The sequence below is a fragment of the Macrobrachium rosenbergii genome, chromosome 3 (genome assembly GCF_040412425.1).
Source record: "Macrobrachium rosenbergii isolate ZJJX-2024 chromosome 3, ASM4041242v1, whole genome shotgun sequence".
NCBI lineage: Eukaryota > Metazoa > Arthropoda > Malacostraca > Decapoda > Palaemonidae > Macrobrachium > Macrobrachium rosenbergii.
In genome coordinates this window covers 32,380,478-32,398,697 of record NC_089743.1, presented here as the reverse complement: position 1 = coordinate 32,398,697, position 18,220 = coordinate 32,380,478, and the positions used below count along the sequence as shown (strand labels likewise).

The window sequence follows — 18,220 nt, the reverse complement described above, 5'->3', positions numbered from 1 at the left end:
GCCTTTTGCACGCACCCGCTGCTTTCCTTGCGTTACGTGTAGTGAAGCACTTCTCTCTCATCTTACCATCGTTTACTTCCCAGTGATTCATTTTCATGGTTTCCATTTACCCTCATAACCTTACACTTAGTTGCTTTAACTCTCAAATTTCTCATGTTGTAAACGCCTTCAAGTAAGTATCGTCCGCAAACAGCAGCCGACTCACACTTCATTCGACATTCATTTTCTCACCCTACAACTTCACACCTACATCTACTGTTCTTTCTCTGACTCTCCACATCATTTCCTTTATAAAGATATAAAACAGCAATGGAGCTGTTAAACAGCCCTTTCTCAGACATTCAATTTTACACCCAACTACAAACACACACATACATATATATATATATATATATATATATATATATATATATATATATATATATATATATATATATATATATTATATATATATATATATATATATATACACAGTATATCATGAAGCTACAAATGTCTCTTAATATCAAATTCACGCAGTACCAGTCCATTTATCACTTACAAATTCCCCTTCGGTGATAATTCCCCATAGGGATATTCCTGAGGTAGCGTGAATTTGATATTAAGCGACATTTGTTAGCTTCATGATTGTATATAAATCACGGTGTGATAACAATTTCATATATATATATATATATATATATATATATATATATATATATATATATATATATATATATATATATATATATATATATATTGCTGACATAAAATAGAGTTGAATGAATAATTAGAGCAAAGAGATGACTGGTTGATGTCCTTGACCGGAATCCCGCGGCAGTGACTGGACTGCCTTTTTGTATGGACTTGCGTATGATGTAAATAGTGGAGAGTTTCAGAGTGGGGAGGGCGATAGTGAAGGGAGTCTAGTTTCCTGCTCTCGCTCAGCAACAGGAACACACCGCCATTTCTTTTCAGTGCTCATGTGGCGCTTCTCTTATATCCAACTCACCAAGGTCAGGCAGAAAACTGCCTCTCTTACTTTGTGTGTGTATGCATACTAACACAACCCTTCTGGGTCCAGCTCCGGTAATTGAAGAAAGTCACGATATATATATATATATATATATATATATATATATATATATATATATATATATATATATATATATATATGTGTGTGTGTGTGTAATTTGGAAGCTAGAGCTATGACTTAGGCATGATGCTGCCTGTGCAGTCAGTCATCAGCACCGTCCTCTGACTGTGAAGTATACACCGTGGCCTTTCTGCGTATGCTTCCAGTATCCCTTAATGTGGCTCTGGTGTTGGTTTAAAGGCGCCCGAGGAGCTATGGGAGACACGTATCATATATAACTCAGGGTTATGTAACGTGGAGAGAGAGAGAGAGAAAGGAGAGAGGTCACTCGCGTCTAGTGCCACATACTGTAGTTGTATTAATATATGTTGATCGGAATTTGTTTCATTTGCCTGTTGCAGTGTTTTGTTGGTTTTGTTATTTTATCATCCTTTACTGCGAGGAGTGCTGCTGTTGAAGTTACTTTTCGTAGTTAAAGATAAAAATAATATAGATGAAAATTTGTTTTTAAATAATATCATTATCCTGTAGTATACATACCATGAAAAAGAATCAAATAGCAAGAAAAACAGTTATTTTTGAATTGTTCAAACAAAGGTAGTAGCAACTTGATACAGTAAATCCGCTGATTATCGGAATCGTGACGCACGATTTAGTCACGAGGCACCAAACTTCTATACCTTGAGAGTTTGAGGCCTATTAAAATGGAAACCAGTGTCGCTTCGCTCTCATTACCATACTATAAAATTATCACTGCGATGGAAGTTCACGCAATAATGCACAGTACTTGAAGTTTGGTACCTCGTGACTAAATCGTGCGTCACGATTCCGATAATCAGCGGATTTACTGCGTCAAGTTGCTGCTACCTTTGTTTGAACAACTCAAAAATAACCGTATTTTCTCGTTATTTGATTCTTTATCGTGATATGTTACTATACTGATATTATTTGCAAACACATTTTCACCTATATTATTTTTATCTTTAGCTATGAAAAGTTGAAAACAAAAACCTTTGCTTGGCCAGCAGGCTATAATGAAATAGTTTAATGACTGAGCAAGCTTTCAGCCCTGCAATCAGTATCCCCACTCAAGTGCTTCAATGTTGGTTATGAAGCTCCGTGGCTTTAACAGGTGGAATGTGTGTCTAGTAATGGTGAAAAGCCAAGACCTCTTATTTCTGAAATGAGCTACCTTAAAAAGTCTTGGGTACCTGGGAGAATTAATGGAGTGTCTCTCAGTGTAAAAGGATAAGGAAAAAGCACTCAAGGGTTTTCGGAGAAGCGAAAGTTAAGAGTGAAGGTATCCTTTTGAAAACTTGCCTGGTAACCCATCCCATCTAATAAACTTACCAAATATACAAAAAATAAAAAGGATAATAACAGTTCAGGCTATCCTGGGTGAACCTTCAAGCAGATGCAGTTTCGTTTTAAGGTTGAATCCGTGGTACAGACGCGGTAATACCTCACCCACACTGAAATACGAGCGCCGTAATTGTATAGGGAACTCGTTTTACTGCATTCTAATATGTCGATAGGTCGAAAGAACCATCCACTGCGTTGAACTGCAACTTTCCTGTAAATGCCACTTCCACATTGATTGCATCATGATCAGAAAGATGAGAAATAGTGCGCCCCAAGACCATAGTCTGGATGTACGTGGTTCGCAATTATTTTTCTTAAAATTATTGCCATTTATATTCGCGTATGGTTCTCGAAGCCATTATTTGTGTTATAACCATGTCTTGGGGAGGTTTTTGTCGGTTAGTTCTTACTTTCTTGTCATATGAAGGTCTGTGGTTAGATGCGTTTTTCTCTCTTAAGTATTTTTTTTTTTCCTTTGGTATGTGCCAGGGTTCATGTTTACATTTTCGTAAAATTCAAAACTAGAGGCTAAAGATTAGCACAAACTTGCAAGAAGCCACCCTCAGCCACACGCAAACAACTACTCTTTAAATCTCTGCAGACTTTCCTTTTGTTATCATCTCAGGGCGAAATTTCTCGCCGAAAAGAGAACGAGATAAACCGACTGTGAATTTCAATTACATCGTAAATCCTTGCATTGTAGTGTACACCATACGTATTATTCAGGTTTTTGGAGAGAAAGGCTTCTGTCTCTGGTACCATTTATGGAATGAGAACTCTTATTATGATATAATGTACGGCTTTAAAGAGCACGTCATAGACTCTGGAAAACAATAAAGTAGTTCTGCTCAGGAATACTTTGAACACGGCAAAATTTGCATAGGTCAGGTAAGTAAGTGGCTTTTGTTATCGTTTCGGCCCTTTGACCGTCAGCTGCATGGGCATCATATGTCTCCCTAAATGTCTGTTTTACCTCTCGGAGTTGGGTAAATCATAAACATGTCTTAATCATTACCTTTGTGACGGCAGTTTGCATAGTACCTTCTGTTTTGAAACTGGCCGCTTTATGGGTACTTCTGTACTCAAAGGTTCAGGATTTATTATTCTTCGTTGTTTGCATTTTGCTGTGAGCGGGTTTCGCGTCGCCAGGTATTTTTTTTTTTTTTTTTTTTTTTTTTTTTGTATATAGGGTTACTCAATAATGGAACCACTTACATCTTAACCAGAAGTTATCCTCTTAGCGTTCACTGCAATGCATTTTAACTTAATTACAATTTTTATATTATAACAGCCGTTCTTCATGAGCATTCAGTCCTGCCATACAGTATACCTTGCCGTACAAGTAACCTACTCTCATACAACTCTCTATTATCTTAGACGTAATGAAAGACTTAAGTGACACGTAAGACGAATGGTTCTGTTCTATCCCACCCAGTAATAGAATAATTTAATGAAAGGTTATTATCGGTTTACCGTGATTTATTATAATAATTGACCTTGGTTGGTTTACAACATTGTCGGAGAGAATGAATCACCTTGTTGAAACCTGAGAACACGAACACAGGCTGTTCAGTTTTACTGAATGCTGATGGAAACTCTCCTCTTACAAAGTCAGTAGAAGGGCTGATTCGATTGTCTGATCAGGGGAGAGACGGCAGGAAGGAACAGACTGTGTTAGTTGGAGACTCGTTGGAAGAGGGAAGCCAGAGATTTTACGGTTTGTCTGTCATCCAGTTATGTTATATTTGTTCGTTTGTCCACAGTCGTTCCTGTTCCAAGCAGATGGTTCAGATATCACGTCATAACATTATTGTTATTTTTTATTATTATTATCACCGCCGTTTCTGTGGTTTTGTGCAGCCTTTGATCGCTGTATAATCTGTTCCAACATTGCCATTTTACAAAGTGGATTTTTCTATGAAATGGAAAGTTTGTTTTTCTGTTAGGTTTCATATTAGGTTTCATATTTTGTTATTTTCCTTTTGACTGTAGAAACCTTCCCAAGAGATTAGTAATTTGTTTTACCAATCTGCTGATGAGGCGTCTGTGCAATATCATGATGAGATTGTAAGAACTTGAAGAAAATTGGTTCCAACCCTCCAGAGGTGAGGTTGGTCATTGCATCGACGGGGACCTCCCCTATGTGGAGTCGGACATCATTTGACTTTGGATTGGGTACAAGGTGCCAAATCAATGAGGTCACTAAATTGACCTCTTACATCAAATCTTGGCTCATCCGGCAGGGTATCCTGGGACTTCTTTTTTTTTTAACATGTCCACTGGTTAGTTAGTGAAGGTGGCAGTGCAGCGAGGGAGACAGCTCATTAGGCAAGAGGCCATAAGTGCGAATGACAAAGAATGAGCAATCTTGGCTCTTTCATGGCATAGTGTACACTCGGAAACCACAGCCTCCGACCCACCCAGGTCGTGCTCCGAGTTTATGAGCGGGGCCTTTCTGGACGGCGGGCAACGCCAACTATCACGGACTGAAACACACTCGAACACCTTTTGAACTCTTCCGGATTTTGCTTTGGGTGTTTTTTTTATGATTTTGCTGCATATAATGCAAAGCAGTCATTGTATGATTATATAGACAACATTGTGTTGAATTCTACAACCTGTATAGTATCGAAACGAATAAAAAATGTCGAAACTGCCGGGTTGTTGTTAGGAAAGGGGGGGAGGGGGAGGGAAGGGTAGAATCTGTCCAGAAAGGCCCCGCTCATAAACTCGGAGCACGACCTAGGTGGGTCGGAGATTGTGGTTTCCGAGTGTACCTATGGGTAGAGAGTATCTGGGAGCAGCTCTGGGTTTCTGATTTTAGTGGGTGTGCTGGTAAATTTCGAACCAACCCCTCTTGGATTATGTAGATGTTCAACATTTTTATAGCATTCGCACCTACAGTGTATGTTACTCTGTTTCTGTCTAGCATGACAAGGAAGGCATGCCCGGGTCTGCTTTGTTTGTGGCACTTTGTAGCATTACTTCAAGGAATTCGATTTCACTATAGATAGGCACCCCTACTGGTGAACGATAATCTATAACTGGCGTAAGTAATGTCGCCCATAGTGTGTACATAACTCCTCTTTTTAATATAATCTCAGAATCCATGCCGACTGTTCAAAACAGTTAGGTATGGTTCTCTTAGTATGAGTTGGCTATGTTAAGTTGACAGTTATGGGTAAATTCACTTGGGCTTTACCATTATGATGTTTCTGGCTGGATTATGGGATTAAAAAAGATTTTGTGATATAGCAAAATTGTGTATTCAAATCTGTCCCCATTAATGTTGCCTTGCTTCTCTGCTCCAAAGGATAAAAATGATATAGGTCTTTTTGAAACTGTTCACTGTTAACTTGAAAGTTTGGAAATTTGCTGCGAATAACACATTTCATTATGATAATGAGAATAGGACCGAGGACTTTCGTTGTTGAACTCTTAATATACTGGAAGTGTTTGATGAGGTATGTAATTGTATAGTCAAGCTCCTAAGGGTTCACTTGCCTGTTAGCGTATTTCATAATGTGACATGACCAGTTTTGTTGAAACGTTTAGCAAAGTCAAAACAGTGTTCATTTCACTTCCTGATTCTAGAATTCTAAAGATGTGATTGATTGATCAGTTGAGATACTGTACACGTCACCTGAAGAAATGTGTTGGTAAATTATGAGGAGATCAGTATCTGTTTGACGTTTTACAAATGTTTTCCTTATAATTCTCTCAGATCTTAATAAAGTTGCCATTGAATCTGGTAACCTCGATATTTGATTTTAGTATTGGGAGTTTTAAAAAATATTTTTAGAGATTTTGAATACCATTGCAAAGAAGTGGAAAGGTCCCACTCGAGTCAGTTCTGAGTGTTGATTAAATTTTCGATCATTCGTTCAGTGAAGTCAGTATTTTGTTGCTTTGACAGGTAATTATTGCTAAGGTCAAATCATGTAGCTGCCTTGTCTAACTCATAGCTTTACTTTGGGATTTATTAAAACTGAAGGCAGCAGTGTAATTTTTCACTGTGATGGTTGCATATGTATGACAAGAAAAGATTGTATTTGCTATATTCACTGTCACCTTATCCTTTTCGCCTTGGTATCCATATTGTGGTAAAGATTGTTTGAGCTATTAATTTTGTGGGTATCGATATGCTAATGAGATGGCTAGGTTTATCGATAACATAAATTCCTAGAAATCAGCTGTTCATTTTTTCTGCTGTTAATATTCTATATGCATAGCTGTTTCTGAGATACAAGATGGCCCCTTGCTTTTGATGGACAACCCAGTTACACATGATTAATAAATAACCTTCCATGTAACATTCAGCTTTGTATATGTATATATATATATATATATATATATATATATATATATATATATATATATATATCTATCTTTCTGGTGAGGGGGATTATAGTCAGGACATACAACCCTGGGAAGTAGGAGCATCCCTTGGCAAGGATCAAGGCCTACAACATCAAAGGATAGGCCACTCAATGGCATTCAGGAAGAACCACTTTGTCGTACAGGTCCTGAAGGTGGGAATCTGGAAGAGACAGTCACTCTTCACGTCTTTTTATCAGAGGGACTTAGCCCACAAATCCTAGACACCTTCACCATAAGCCCATTGGTGGCAGCCCAGGAGGTGATATAAGGGCAGCAAGTCCTGTAGAGTAGACTGCCCAGGAGGAGATTAGAGGCAACATCTGGCGACCCTGGTGAGCACAGGAACGGTTTAGCCCCATGTTTGTTTAGTGACCTGAACTGTGTAGGAGGTAGATCTGGAGGCACTGAGAGATGGGACACTGGAACGCTAGGGCTAGCCTACCTGCTACTTGGGATAGATCAGCCTCCCGCCTTGCAGTGAGGCTCCATTTGTGAAGGTGTAGGTTTGTATTCCTGTCAGAACAAGTGGCAAATTTTAAAAAGCAATTCCTAGTTTTCTAGGATACTAACCTACACTTTCATAAGGAAGTAAACCTTCCCCTACTGCCCCTTGGGTTCTGATCTCTCCCAATTATGGGGGTGAGCGGGACTGCAAGCAAGCTGATTCACAATATTGGAGAGCTAAGTGAGCTCAGGTCATGAGGGACTTTTGGGCCTATCTGATAGGATTTTGTTTTTCTAGTTAAGGCAGTGACAGCACTGACTAACTCCATGTATGGAGTGTAGAAGTTTATATCATAGATAAAATACAAATAACCTTTTAAAATTTGGTATATTTTATGTCCTCTCAGTACTGGCTAGAAGCTCTTTAGAGTTTGCCTAAAGAAATGAGAACATAGTTCGTGTTTGCAGTTATCTTCAGTAGGAGGTCATCTGACTTTGATGTTAAGTGTGTTGGGATCCGATTTTGAAATTAAGTTGCATGTGGTTTACTACTGTAGTGTTGGGTGTGTGAAAGGTAAGGATGGTGTAGGGGGGGGTATGGTGTTCAGATAGGGATAGTTAGGTTAGGGAACAAGGTTGGAATGATACAATTGTGGGATTGGGAAGGAGGCTGAAGTACATAGGAAACATATGGTGGAAAATATCATTGGTGAACATATGGTAGAAAATATTATTGGTGAAATCTTTGTGTAGGCGGAAATGAGTAGTTGATGGACTGGCAGTCATTTTGATGGTGGGGTATTTTGGTGTACTGCTATAGTCTTCCTTCTCCAAGTCATTGAAGGGAAAGGGAATGTTTGTTTTAGAGGGGATTGTGGAGGTGAATATAAGGAGGGGAGGTAGCAGACCATAGGATGGAGATGGGAAGAGGGAGGAAGATTGGCATTTGGATTAGGAAAGAGAGCAGGGGAAGGAAGGTGTAGATTCAGTTTACTGATGAAGTATTTGTAGGTATCTGCATTGCACCACAGATACTGGGTGGTAGTAATTATATGACGTTCGGTTATGGCATTCTGATAGGAATATGGTATCCATATTTACTCATTTTTGTATAATTATGGGTGAAATCTAGGGCCGTGTCCCCCTGTTGTCCCTATGGATCCACAGAAACACCAGTAGCTTGTGAAATACAGAGGTAAGTTGAGGTAGTAAAACGGTTAGCTGAGGTGACATGATGAAGGTATGTGTTTTGAGAAGGTTCGGTCATGTTGGAAGAACGGAGGGCAATAGATTGGTAGAAACACATGTTTTGGGAGCGATAGAAATTAAAGGAGAACCAAGACAGTGCCGGATATATGAAGTGAAAGAAGTGCTGGAAGGGAAACGACTTTATAAACGATAAACGTAGGTGTGAGAATGCGTGCGAGAAAGAGGTGAGTGGCTTAGTTGTGGGTAGAGAGGGAACTGGCTTACTGCTGGTGAACCTTCCCTCTAGGATTACGAAATGGCTAATGTGGATGTTTTCTGCTCAGGTCGGTCATGTATTATAAGGAGTAGTAATGAAAATTTGTAGCACCCATTGTCTTGTTTACTCCTAGAGCCACCCCAAGAAAAAGTATTTATTATCATATATATATATATATATATATATATATATATATATATATATATATATATATATATATATATATATATATATATATATATATGACAGAGAGAGAGAGAGAGAGAGAGAGAGTCGGCTGAAAAATAGTACAGTATGTTTACTGGTTACAGAAACTTAGTTGTTGGGTAAGCAAGTTTAAGTCAGTTTACACAGCTGTGTCTGGTTCGGCGCCTTCTTGTTTACTCAATTTTTGGCAGTATATTTCTCAATAGATTTCTTTCCATTGTCGTTTAGATTCGGAATCATTATAAGCCCGTGATAATCCAATATATGTTTTTAGATTTCTAATTCCACATATTAGGCGTTTCTTGCATTTCGTGAGAGAATGAAAAACGATGGCAACTCGGCGACAGACGTCCGAGTGGCCTCCCTACCCTGTTATGTAAATACCAAACTCACTTTCGCCTGTCAAAACAAGCGCATATTTTGCCAAGGTATGGATATCTCTATGCCTTGTATTTTGCATCTCTGAAGAGTAAATAAGGGAGGGTTTAGCTCCCACCCGCTCTCCCATGTAGCCAGTCCTCTCGTCCCTAGTAGGCAGCGCCCAAATATACAAGCTGCGGATGAACTAAAAAGCTCTCTCCCCAAACATACTGCCCTCTTGGAAGTTCGTCGCAAATATAAAGTCGAAAGAACTTTGAAGTGCTAAAAGCATTAATGGAAAACGGCTTCGAGGAAATCTAAATAAAGTAGTAAAGTATGCGTTAGCTTTCTATACAGATACATAGAACACTTAGCGGTATTTCCTCTAGTGGAAAGAAATAATTCAGGTCAGTGAGTGTTTATGTAATTCAGCTGTCAAGTCTCGGAAGTCTGCCTCTGCTTCTGTTTTCTTTAACTCGTTTGTTCCCATGTCTTTGGAGGCGTGTCTGTCACGTTGTTTGGGGTGGGGTGGGGGTGGCTGGCCATCATATCGTTCCCGCTCTTCTTTCTTGCCAAAGTCAGACACGCCAAGAGTTCAAGAGCATGAGTTTGCCGGCGCCATCGGCCTCCATATTGGCTAAAAAAAAAAGAATGAAATTCAAGGAGAGACCGAGGATCAGATTTCGCTTCAAGTGACGAATTGAACAAATTTCTCATTAGAGGTTTTCTCCGTGATGAAGCCCAGCTGCTATATTTCTCTTTGCATCTCATTTTGCTACTGGCACTTGGTAACGGAGTCATTCGAGCTGCTTATGTTTATCGTAAGTTTGAGAGAGAGAGAGAGAGAGAGAGAGAGAGAGAGAGAGAGAGAGAGAAACATTTCTAACCTCTGTTTGTTAATGTTTTGGATTGAGAGAGAGAGAGAGAGAGAGAGAGAGAGAGAGAGAGAGAGAAACCATGGAATATTCTGACAACTGTCACAGACATTAAAAATTATTATTCAAGTATACGGTATAAATGCTATAAATGCAAGAGAGGCATCTGTTGGCATATACCATAGGAAAAATTTTATTTGAAAAGCTAGTACAAACTCAAACTCATGGATATATATATATATATATATATATATATATATATATATATATATATATATATATATATATATATATATGTGTGTGTGTGTGTGTGTGTGTGTAATGGTGTGCGTTATGGTAGGGTAGTGATAATTTAAATGACTGATATAGCCTGTTTAAAGCGTGTCTGGATATGAGAAAGTTTCAAAAGGAATGGATGTTAGGAACAGTCAGTACTCATTGTATGAGGGGAAAGCAAGAGAGGTGATTGTAAGAAATATAGAGATAAGGTAGAAACCAAAGAAACTGAAGAAAAATTGTGTTGTATATGAGGAAATCTGAAAGGTAATCACTAGAAGAGTGAAGGAAGGTATGTGGGTAGATGGAGTCCAGGAAGATGGATCAGTGAACGTTAGAATGTTATTAGTAAACGAGGTGAATATTGGTAGGCAGAGAGAACTGAATCACAGTGTAGTTTCAGCAAGGAAATTAATAGGGTCTGGGCAAACGTTATGACAGCGAAGATTGTTGACTGAAGATTTTTATGCAATTGAAAGAAACATTTGCAAACAATTGAGACATTGTTTGCAACTGGGAAGTAAGAAGGGTTGAAATGACGGTCCTCTGTTTCGAGTTGGTTTGTTCTTTTGGAGAGCTGTGAAGATGAGGAATAGGTGGAAAGTCTATACATAATTCATTTTTTGGGAGGAGGGATAGTAGACAGGAAGCGTTGATCAGGTACAGTAGTGTGGGGGCGTTGCAGGACTGGACACAAGGTAGAAGTGAGTGACAGAGTTTGTTGGGGAGTTAACGTGCTGCTGATGAATGTTCCTTTTAGGATTATGAAGCTTCTGTTATGTAAGAGTTCCGAACAAGTCCATCTATAATTCGGCTGTAGAAGAAGTACTGCAATAATGTTTCAAGTTTGTCTTCGACCTTCTATGACAGGAAACAGCGTATTGGTTATATATAAATACTATTTATATACATATATGTATATATATATATATATATATATATATATATATATATATATGTATATGTGTGTGTGTGTGTGTGTGTGTGTGTGTGTGTGTGTGTGTGTGTGTGTATGTGTATCTGCACCAATTCCCGAAAGAAAGAAGAAGAAAACTCTTGTAATGAAGCTAGTTCCCTTATCTAGGTATTGGCAGCTTGAGACCCACACGCAGTTCCTGTGAGGGCAGCTCCTGAAGACTCTATCTCTTTGAGGGGAGAGTATACGATTGTCGCCATTTCCCATGACCCCTGCCTCAGATTACCGGAGGTCGGGTGAAATTGATTCCAGAATTGCCCTTTATGGTAACTACAAGTTGGTTTCAAGCAACACTCTACGATTTCGGATTCCCCCTAACATATCTTTATTTATTATTATAGATACTTATTACATCCATACAGAAAAACTGACAGCAACAATTATTAATGAATGATTTACGTGTACCATAAAGGGTTTAAATATGATCCGCTCAACACTCATGAAAGACTTTCGTGCGGACAAAGTTTCAGCGATCGGCAGTAAGATACATCACTTCGAGCCTGTAATTTATTAAGGTTTTGTTATTGTTACTTGTGTTGAGTTAAGTGGTGGACTGTATTTTAATTGAAAATTGATTGTGATTCAGTATCCCTAATGAATTTCAGAGATCCTTTGCGTCACACGGTGATGGCAGTCGATGATGATGGTGATAATGAATGAATATTCTGTCCTGTATTTCCTATAATTTTTTCTTCTATATTTCTACAGTCAAGTTGAAATTTTGTATCTCTTATGTTTGGTGTGTAATATGCTGTGCACTTGGAACTTCTGTACGGTTGCATTTAATATAATGAACTTTTTGGTGACTTTTTTCAGATTTTGAGACGTTTTCAATTTTTATGTTTCACATGTTTTATGTAGTAAACATATCATAAGTTGTGAGCATAAAAATTTACCATCAGGAAAATCAGTGAGAGGAGGGTCGTTTATGTGAACGCTGCAGGTTTTTATGAATAGGGAATCAATTGCATATTTCCAGGAGTCTCCTTGAACGGGAGCTCTACGCCAGGCCAGTGGAAAAGACACCAGGACATATATTCATATTTTGCCATTTTGTACAGGTAATTAACATGGATTCGAGAATGTCTCTGAGGAAAATCGTTCAAGGTTAATCATGAGCAGCAGAGACAAAAGACGGGCTGTTGCGCAGTTGCACAGTGTCCTAAAGACTAAATATGAATACTGTGGTCAGCGTCCGAGCACCCTCCCCACCCGGCTAGGACCAGTGAGAACCAGGCAGTCGTTGCTGTTAAAGTTAAGTTATCTTAGTTTAACCAGACCACTGAGCTGATTAACAGCTCTCTTAGGCCTGGCCCGAAGGATTAGATTTATTTTACGTGGCTAAGAACCAACTTGTTACCTAGCAACGGGACCTACAGCTTATTGTGGAATCCGAACCACATTATGACGAGAAATTGAATTTCCATCACCAGAAATAAATTCCTCTAATTCTTCACTGGCCGGTCGGAGAGTCGAACGCTGGGCCAACAGCGTGCTAGCCGAGAGCTCTACCCACCCCACCAATGAAGAACTCAGTCGTTGCTGATGACTCAGCAGGTAGACCCATAGGCTTCCTCAGAAAACCCCCATCCCCAGCTCGTAGAGACGGTCAGGTCATATTTGCCAGTGAAGTCTAATCAAATTGCGTGTTTGGCATGAACTCAAACCACATACTTATGGAGCCCAGAGGAAACCAGCTGAGCTACCACGACCCATAACTTGGAATACTGTATAGGACTTTGCTCAGTGAAGTCTGTGGCCAGAGTCAAGCCAGTGGATTGCCAAGGCATTATTGGAAGACCTTTGAGACAGCAGTTTTATGATTTTAGTTCCTTTATATATGCCGTTGGATGTTCGGCCAAATATAATAAATTTCAATGCATTCTGAATGCAGGTTTTTTATAGTATTAAAATTACTGGAGCTATTTCTGATTAGCATAACCTTCAATATGCTCTTATATTTAAACACTACCCTTATGTTTAGTTATTTCTAAGACAAAATAAATAATACATAAAAAGGTAGACAGAGTATATAGCCCTGAGTACACGAGGATGAGATAACTCAGATATAGGAAATTATTCATAATCAGTGCTATGATAAAATCATATTTTATATACAATTTTATAACCAAGAAAGCCTTTTATAACTCTTGTGATATTTGTAGAATTTTAAATGTTCCATTAAAAAAATGCGGGTTGAAAATGTGTTAATTAAAATAGCATTAGCTATAGTAATAATCTCATGTCCCATAGCCCATGTTATTTGGGCTAAGCGTTTGAACGCATGTATGCAAGAACCAAAAGTGTGATAAAGCAGTCTCACAAGATCTTCCACTAGTGCCTAGGGCTTAGGCAATCCATTGGCTCAACTACGACAACAGAATCCATGTTAATGACTTTATCCAGTGAAACATTCCCGAATCTACGTTAATTACACATACATATGGGCAAAATTTGGTCTAGTCTGTTTGTTGTTGACACGGTATTGTCTTCTTAAGCTATAGATATAATTAATCTAAGGTCGTTAAGAAGCTGACTTCGTATGGACCGCTTGTCTTGTGTGAACTCGACCTATATTTGTTTTCGTTCCGTTGTGGCCCGGAAGATGTTAGATAACAAGACAAAATATCACTAATTCCAGTAAAGTTTTTCCTGTTTTCTTGTTGGGCTTATTATGCATTCTGTGCTCATCACGAATGAACTCGTGATTTTACGTGTGTCTGTCTGACATATATATATATATATATATATATATATATATATATATATATATATATATATATATATATATATATATGTATGTGTGTGTGTGTGTGTGTGTGTGTGTGTGTGTAATTATATTGTCATAGTATGTGTATTATATTATTCCAGAAATGAAAACGAATGAAAGTGAAAAAGAGTGAGTTTCTAAGAGTGAATCCAAGGGTGGTAGTGTCAGGCCATTTAAATTTAAAGTTAGTTAGAAAGAAGAAAGAGAAGGGGCGTGAGTGCAGTGTGAGTTTCTTTTGTTAATGGACACCAGTTTGAGTCGGAAATGTGTTTATGTATCTGTCTTATTAATGCGCTTGTCCAGCTATTGTTTGAGAGATACAGTTCTCCAGATTCCTTAAAGTACACCTTGGTTTAACCAGACCACTGAGCTGATTAACAGCTCTCCTAGGGCTGGCCCGAAGGACTAGACTTATTTTACGTGGCTAAGAACCAATTGGTTACCTAGCAACGGCTCCTACAGCTTATTGTGGAATCCGAACCACACTATAGCGAGAAATGAAATTCTATCACCAGAAATAAATTCCTTTAATTCTTCATTGGTCGGCCGGAGAGTCGAACGCGGGCCCAGCAGAGTACTGGCCGAGTACGATATCGACCCGTCCAATGAGGAACTGCTAATTTGACAGGTTGCACAGATCCATGAACAACACGTGGCTCGTTCGATTGCTAGTTATAATATCCAGTTATCTTTGGTAAAAGTAAACTTCATTTAAGGAGGTGTTAAATATCATCTGTTTTCTTTAATGACCGAGGACGGCCTGTTGAATCTGATGCCTGTTGACTAAGGTGACGTCATTGTGTATCTTTGTTTGCTCACGTTCACAGGCACTTACTAGATCCCTTTTCATGGGCCACATATTGTACTAGAGATGACGTCATTGTGCGAAAGATAAACAAGATAAGGATATTGTGTGATCGCGCACTTCAAGAAGTCGCAATAATCAACACACATGTGGCTGCGGAGATAGAAAGATGCACTGTCCATGTTTAGTTATTTTTTGGCTGAGCATGTCTTTATTTTATTAGTCTTATGTTTCATGGGATGCCCTGTTGTCATGCTTTTTTCACATTGCGTAAACCACTGCAGGGCAAAGCGTAGATAGTTATAAAAGAAATTAACCGCGTATGCAGGGTCCATGAATGTTATGAGAACAGCCATTTGCGTTACGACCTAGAACTTGAAGCGTACCACCAGTGTTGATGCTTCGAGACCCAAGTAGAAAATGGACTGATTTGTTGATGTGGCCTGTTGAATTTGCATATTTCCTTTCCACGTTGTTCTCCTGAGACAGCAGGAGGGTGGTTGGATACACGCACGCGCGCGTGCGCGCTTTACGGAATTCAGTAGCAACACGTTTTGTACTGGTGGTGGCATTGGCTTGGTCATATATCTGTTAGGAGGAAATTGCGATGCATATATATACGGAATATTCAGGATTGCTGAGCTAAACCTCAGTTCAGTCACTTCTATTTTCTGTTACGAATTTTTGAGATCATGTTCGGTTAGTGGTTGTGGGCGCTCACCCTGCAGACGCCGCAACAACTGAAGTACGCATCACGCTTTTTTGGGGCAGTACTGGAGGTTTTCCGTACATTTGATTTATTACCTCTATAGTTTAATACCTCTATAATTTAATTTTGTCCTGCTTCTGAACTTATTTTTCCCCACGAGCTAGAGTTTCTGTTTCCCTCACGCATGATTTTTAGAACAATTTCAGTAATCCCGCTTGTGTTCTTTAGCCTAACAAACTCCCTTGTGCTTCCTAGGGAAGATATCTTTGCACAAATTGTTTTTTAGGGAAGACGTCTATGTATTACCATATGCCAAATGGTGATGTTATCCTCACCACATATTACTCCACATAAACTTATGCGCCAATTATATGCTGTATCTAAAACTTTGTTCGTCCCGCTCAACCCATTCTAATATGGACTCTTTAATTATCAGAAATTTATGTCAGGTGGACATGAAATCAGCATTCCTGACAGGTTTACTGTCAGGTTAGAGTAACCAGTTTCGTCCTTGTACCCTGCTTGCAAGCGAATAAATACTCTGCACTACACGGTCCTGTCAATTCTGCGTAGATCACGCGAATTTAGCGCTCATACTTAGTAAATTAAGTCTGGCTTTCATGAAGGCTGTCATCCCAGGTCTTTTATTTACTATTCTGAGTAAATCCGTTCCATGTTGGTTGTGTGCATGTTTCAGTTTCCCAGTTGCAGAAATGCAGTCCTAGGTAGGGGATTTTTCGATGTCTGTGGCCTTGGCGAGTTTTTCGTATGTTAATCATATTAATCAAATGTTTCCTTGAATCACACTTTCTTGATTTTCCTGCTTTCCTTCTAATTTCTCATTTTTTATCTTTTCCCCCTATTCTGAAATTCCTCGTTTTTCTGTCTTTTCCCCCTATTCAAAAATTCTTCGTTTTTGTCTTTCCTCCTATTTAGAAATTCTCCGTAACTACTCAGCTCCTCTATATCTCATGTAGTACTCCTTGTTAAATTATAGTGGCCTTGCGCTCGCAGAACCTGTTCCATACGAGCTCAGACCTTTATGAAAGAGACTGCACTTCACCCTCCGCCATTTTGGATCTGGACGGTGGCGCCTCATGGCTGACACGTGCTGTCGTCAGAGATGTCAACAGCGATATCAGTAATGGTGTTGCATACTGCGCAGCATTTGGCTTCTGAATGAGGAAGACACAGAACAGTAGCATTCATTTTTCCACTTCCTGACAAACAGTCTTGAGTATTTTGCTTCTGCAAAACTAACGTTAAAATCTTAAGAATATGCTGTGTCCTTTTAGTTCAGCGGGAGAGTGGAATCGTATGTCCTGGTGATTTCCTGGAGCAAAGCCCTCTCAAGTAAATAGTCATGATGGCGTGATGGAGAATAAAATAGGTTAAGAGGTGTTTTGGTCTTGCCTGGAAAATTTTAATACTTTCCCAAATGCTTGTCATAATTTTTTTTTCTTGATTAACTATATAATGAGCATTATTGGCAAAAAAAAAAAAACCTTTGAATTTACAAGTATTTTCAAGTTTGCTATTGCGTATGAAGTCTCCTTTCATGTCAAAGTCAAAGCTGCATGTGATTAATCGTAAACGAGAAAACTTGCCGTCAGAGGCTCCAGAGTGCAGGTAGAATTATTTATATAACTTCTGTCACATACAATGATTTTTTCACGAATAATAGTATGGTCTTTTATATAAGTGTTTATTCTCCATATTGTATGTTGGCATTCATTATCGATTGATAATTTAATATACATACACACACAGACACACACACACACACACACACACACACACACACATATATATATATATATATATATATATATATATATATATATATATATATATATATATATATATATATATATTTAAAAAAGTTTTGTTGTTTACAAAGTATGCATTCGTATATCTCTTGTAATGTAAAGAGAGTTTTTTCGTTTAAATCAGAACGTTCATTCTATAGTCAGTACTTGTCAGTTGGTAACTCTGTAAATTTTCACAAGTCTTCATTTACTGTATAATTATTTAAGGTAGCATAGGTTCATTTCAGTATTACAATAGCCAGTTGAGGACAGTAAGAGGTTCTGTATTAATTATGAAACTTTTATTCGGAATATAGTTATAAAATTTACAACTTGCAAAGTTGGAGCAAGCTGTAAAGATTTAACATAGGTTTTATCATCAAGTGAAGAGATATAATATGACCGAATAGTTGAAAGCTTATTAGGCCAGGAATCTGCTTTAATGAGGAACATTGTGGCACTCTATTAATCATATAAGTCGTATTAGTAAATCTAATATTCAGTCCTGTTTCAACTCAAATGGAGTAAGGTAAATGTGCAGTTTTCATTTTAAACTTCTTTTGAGGCCTTAAATTATATTATTCCATTTTGACAAGTCATTCATATTTTATGGGCCCTAAATTAAATTATTCCACTTTGACATAAGTCATTCATACGTTAGGTGGTTTGCAATTTAAAGATGAGTATTTTACGGAAGAAAATCTTTAT

General features: G+C 38.4%; 1 protein-coding gene across 5 annotated transcripts in view; it reads left to right on the top strand.

Annotated features, from left to right (window-relative positions):
* Positions 1-18,220, top strand: part of LOC136854026 (NADPH oxidase 4-like) — a 132,292-nt gene that overhangs the window by 49,266 nt on the left and 64,806 nt on the right. The window contains exon 1 of one of the 5 annotated variants that reach the window (XM_067130045.1): positions 4,033-4,154. The exons of the other annotated variants lie outside the window; for them this stretch is intronic. The gene's annotated coding sequence lies outside the window, so the exon portion shown is untranslated. Of the gene's footprint in view, positions 1-4,032; positions 4,155-18,220 lie in introns of those variants that run through there. 5 annotated transcript variants of the gene reach the window in all.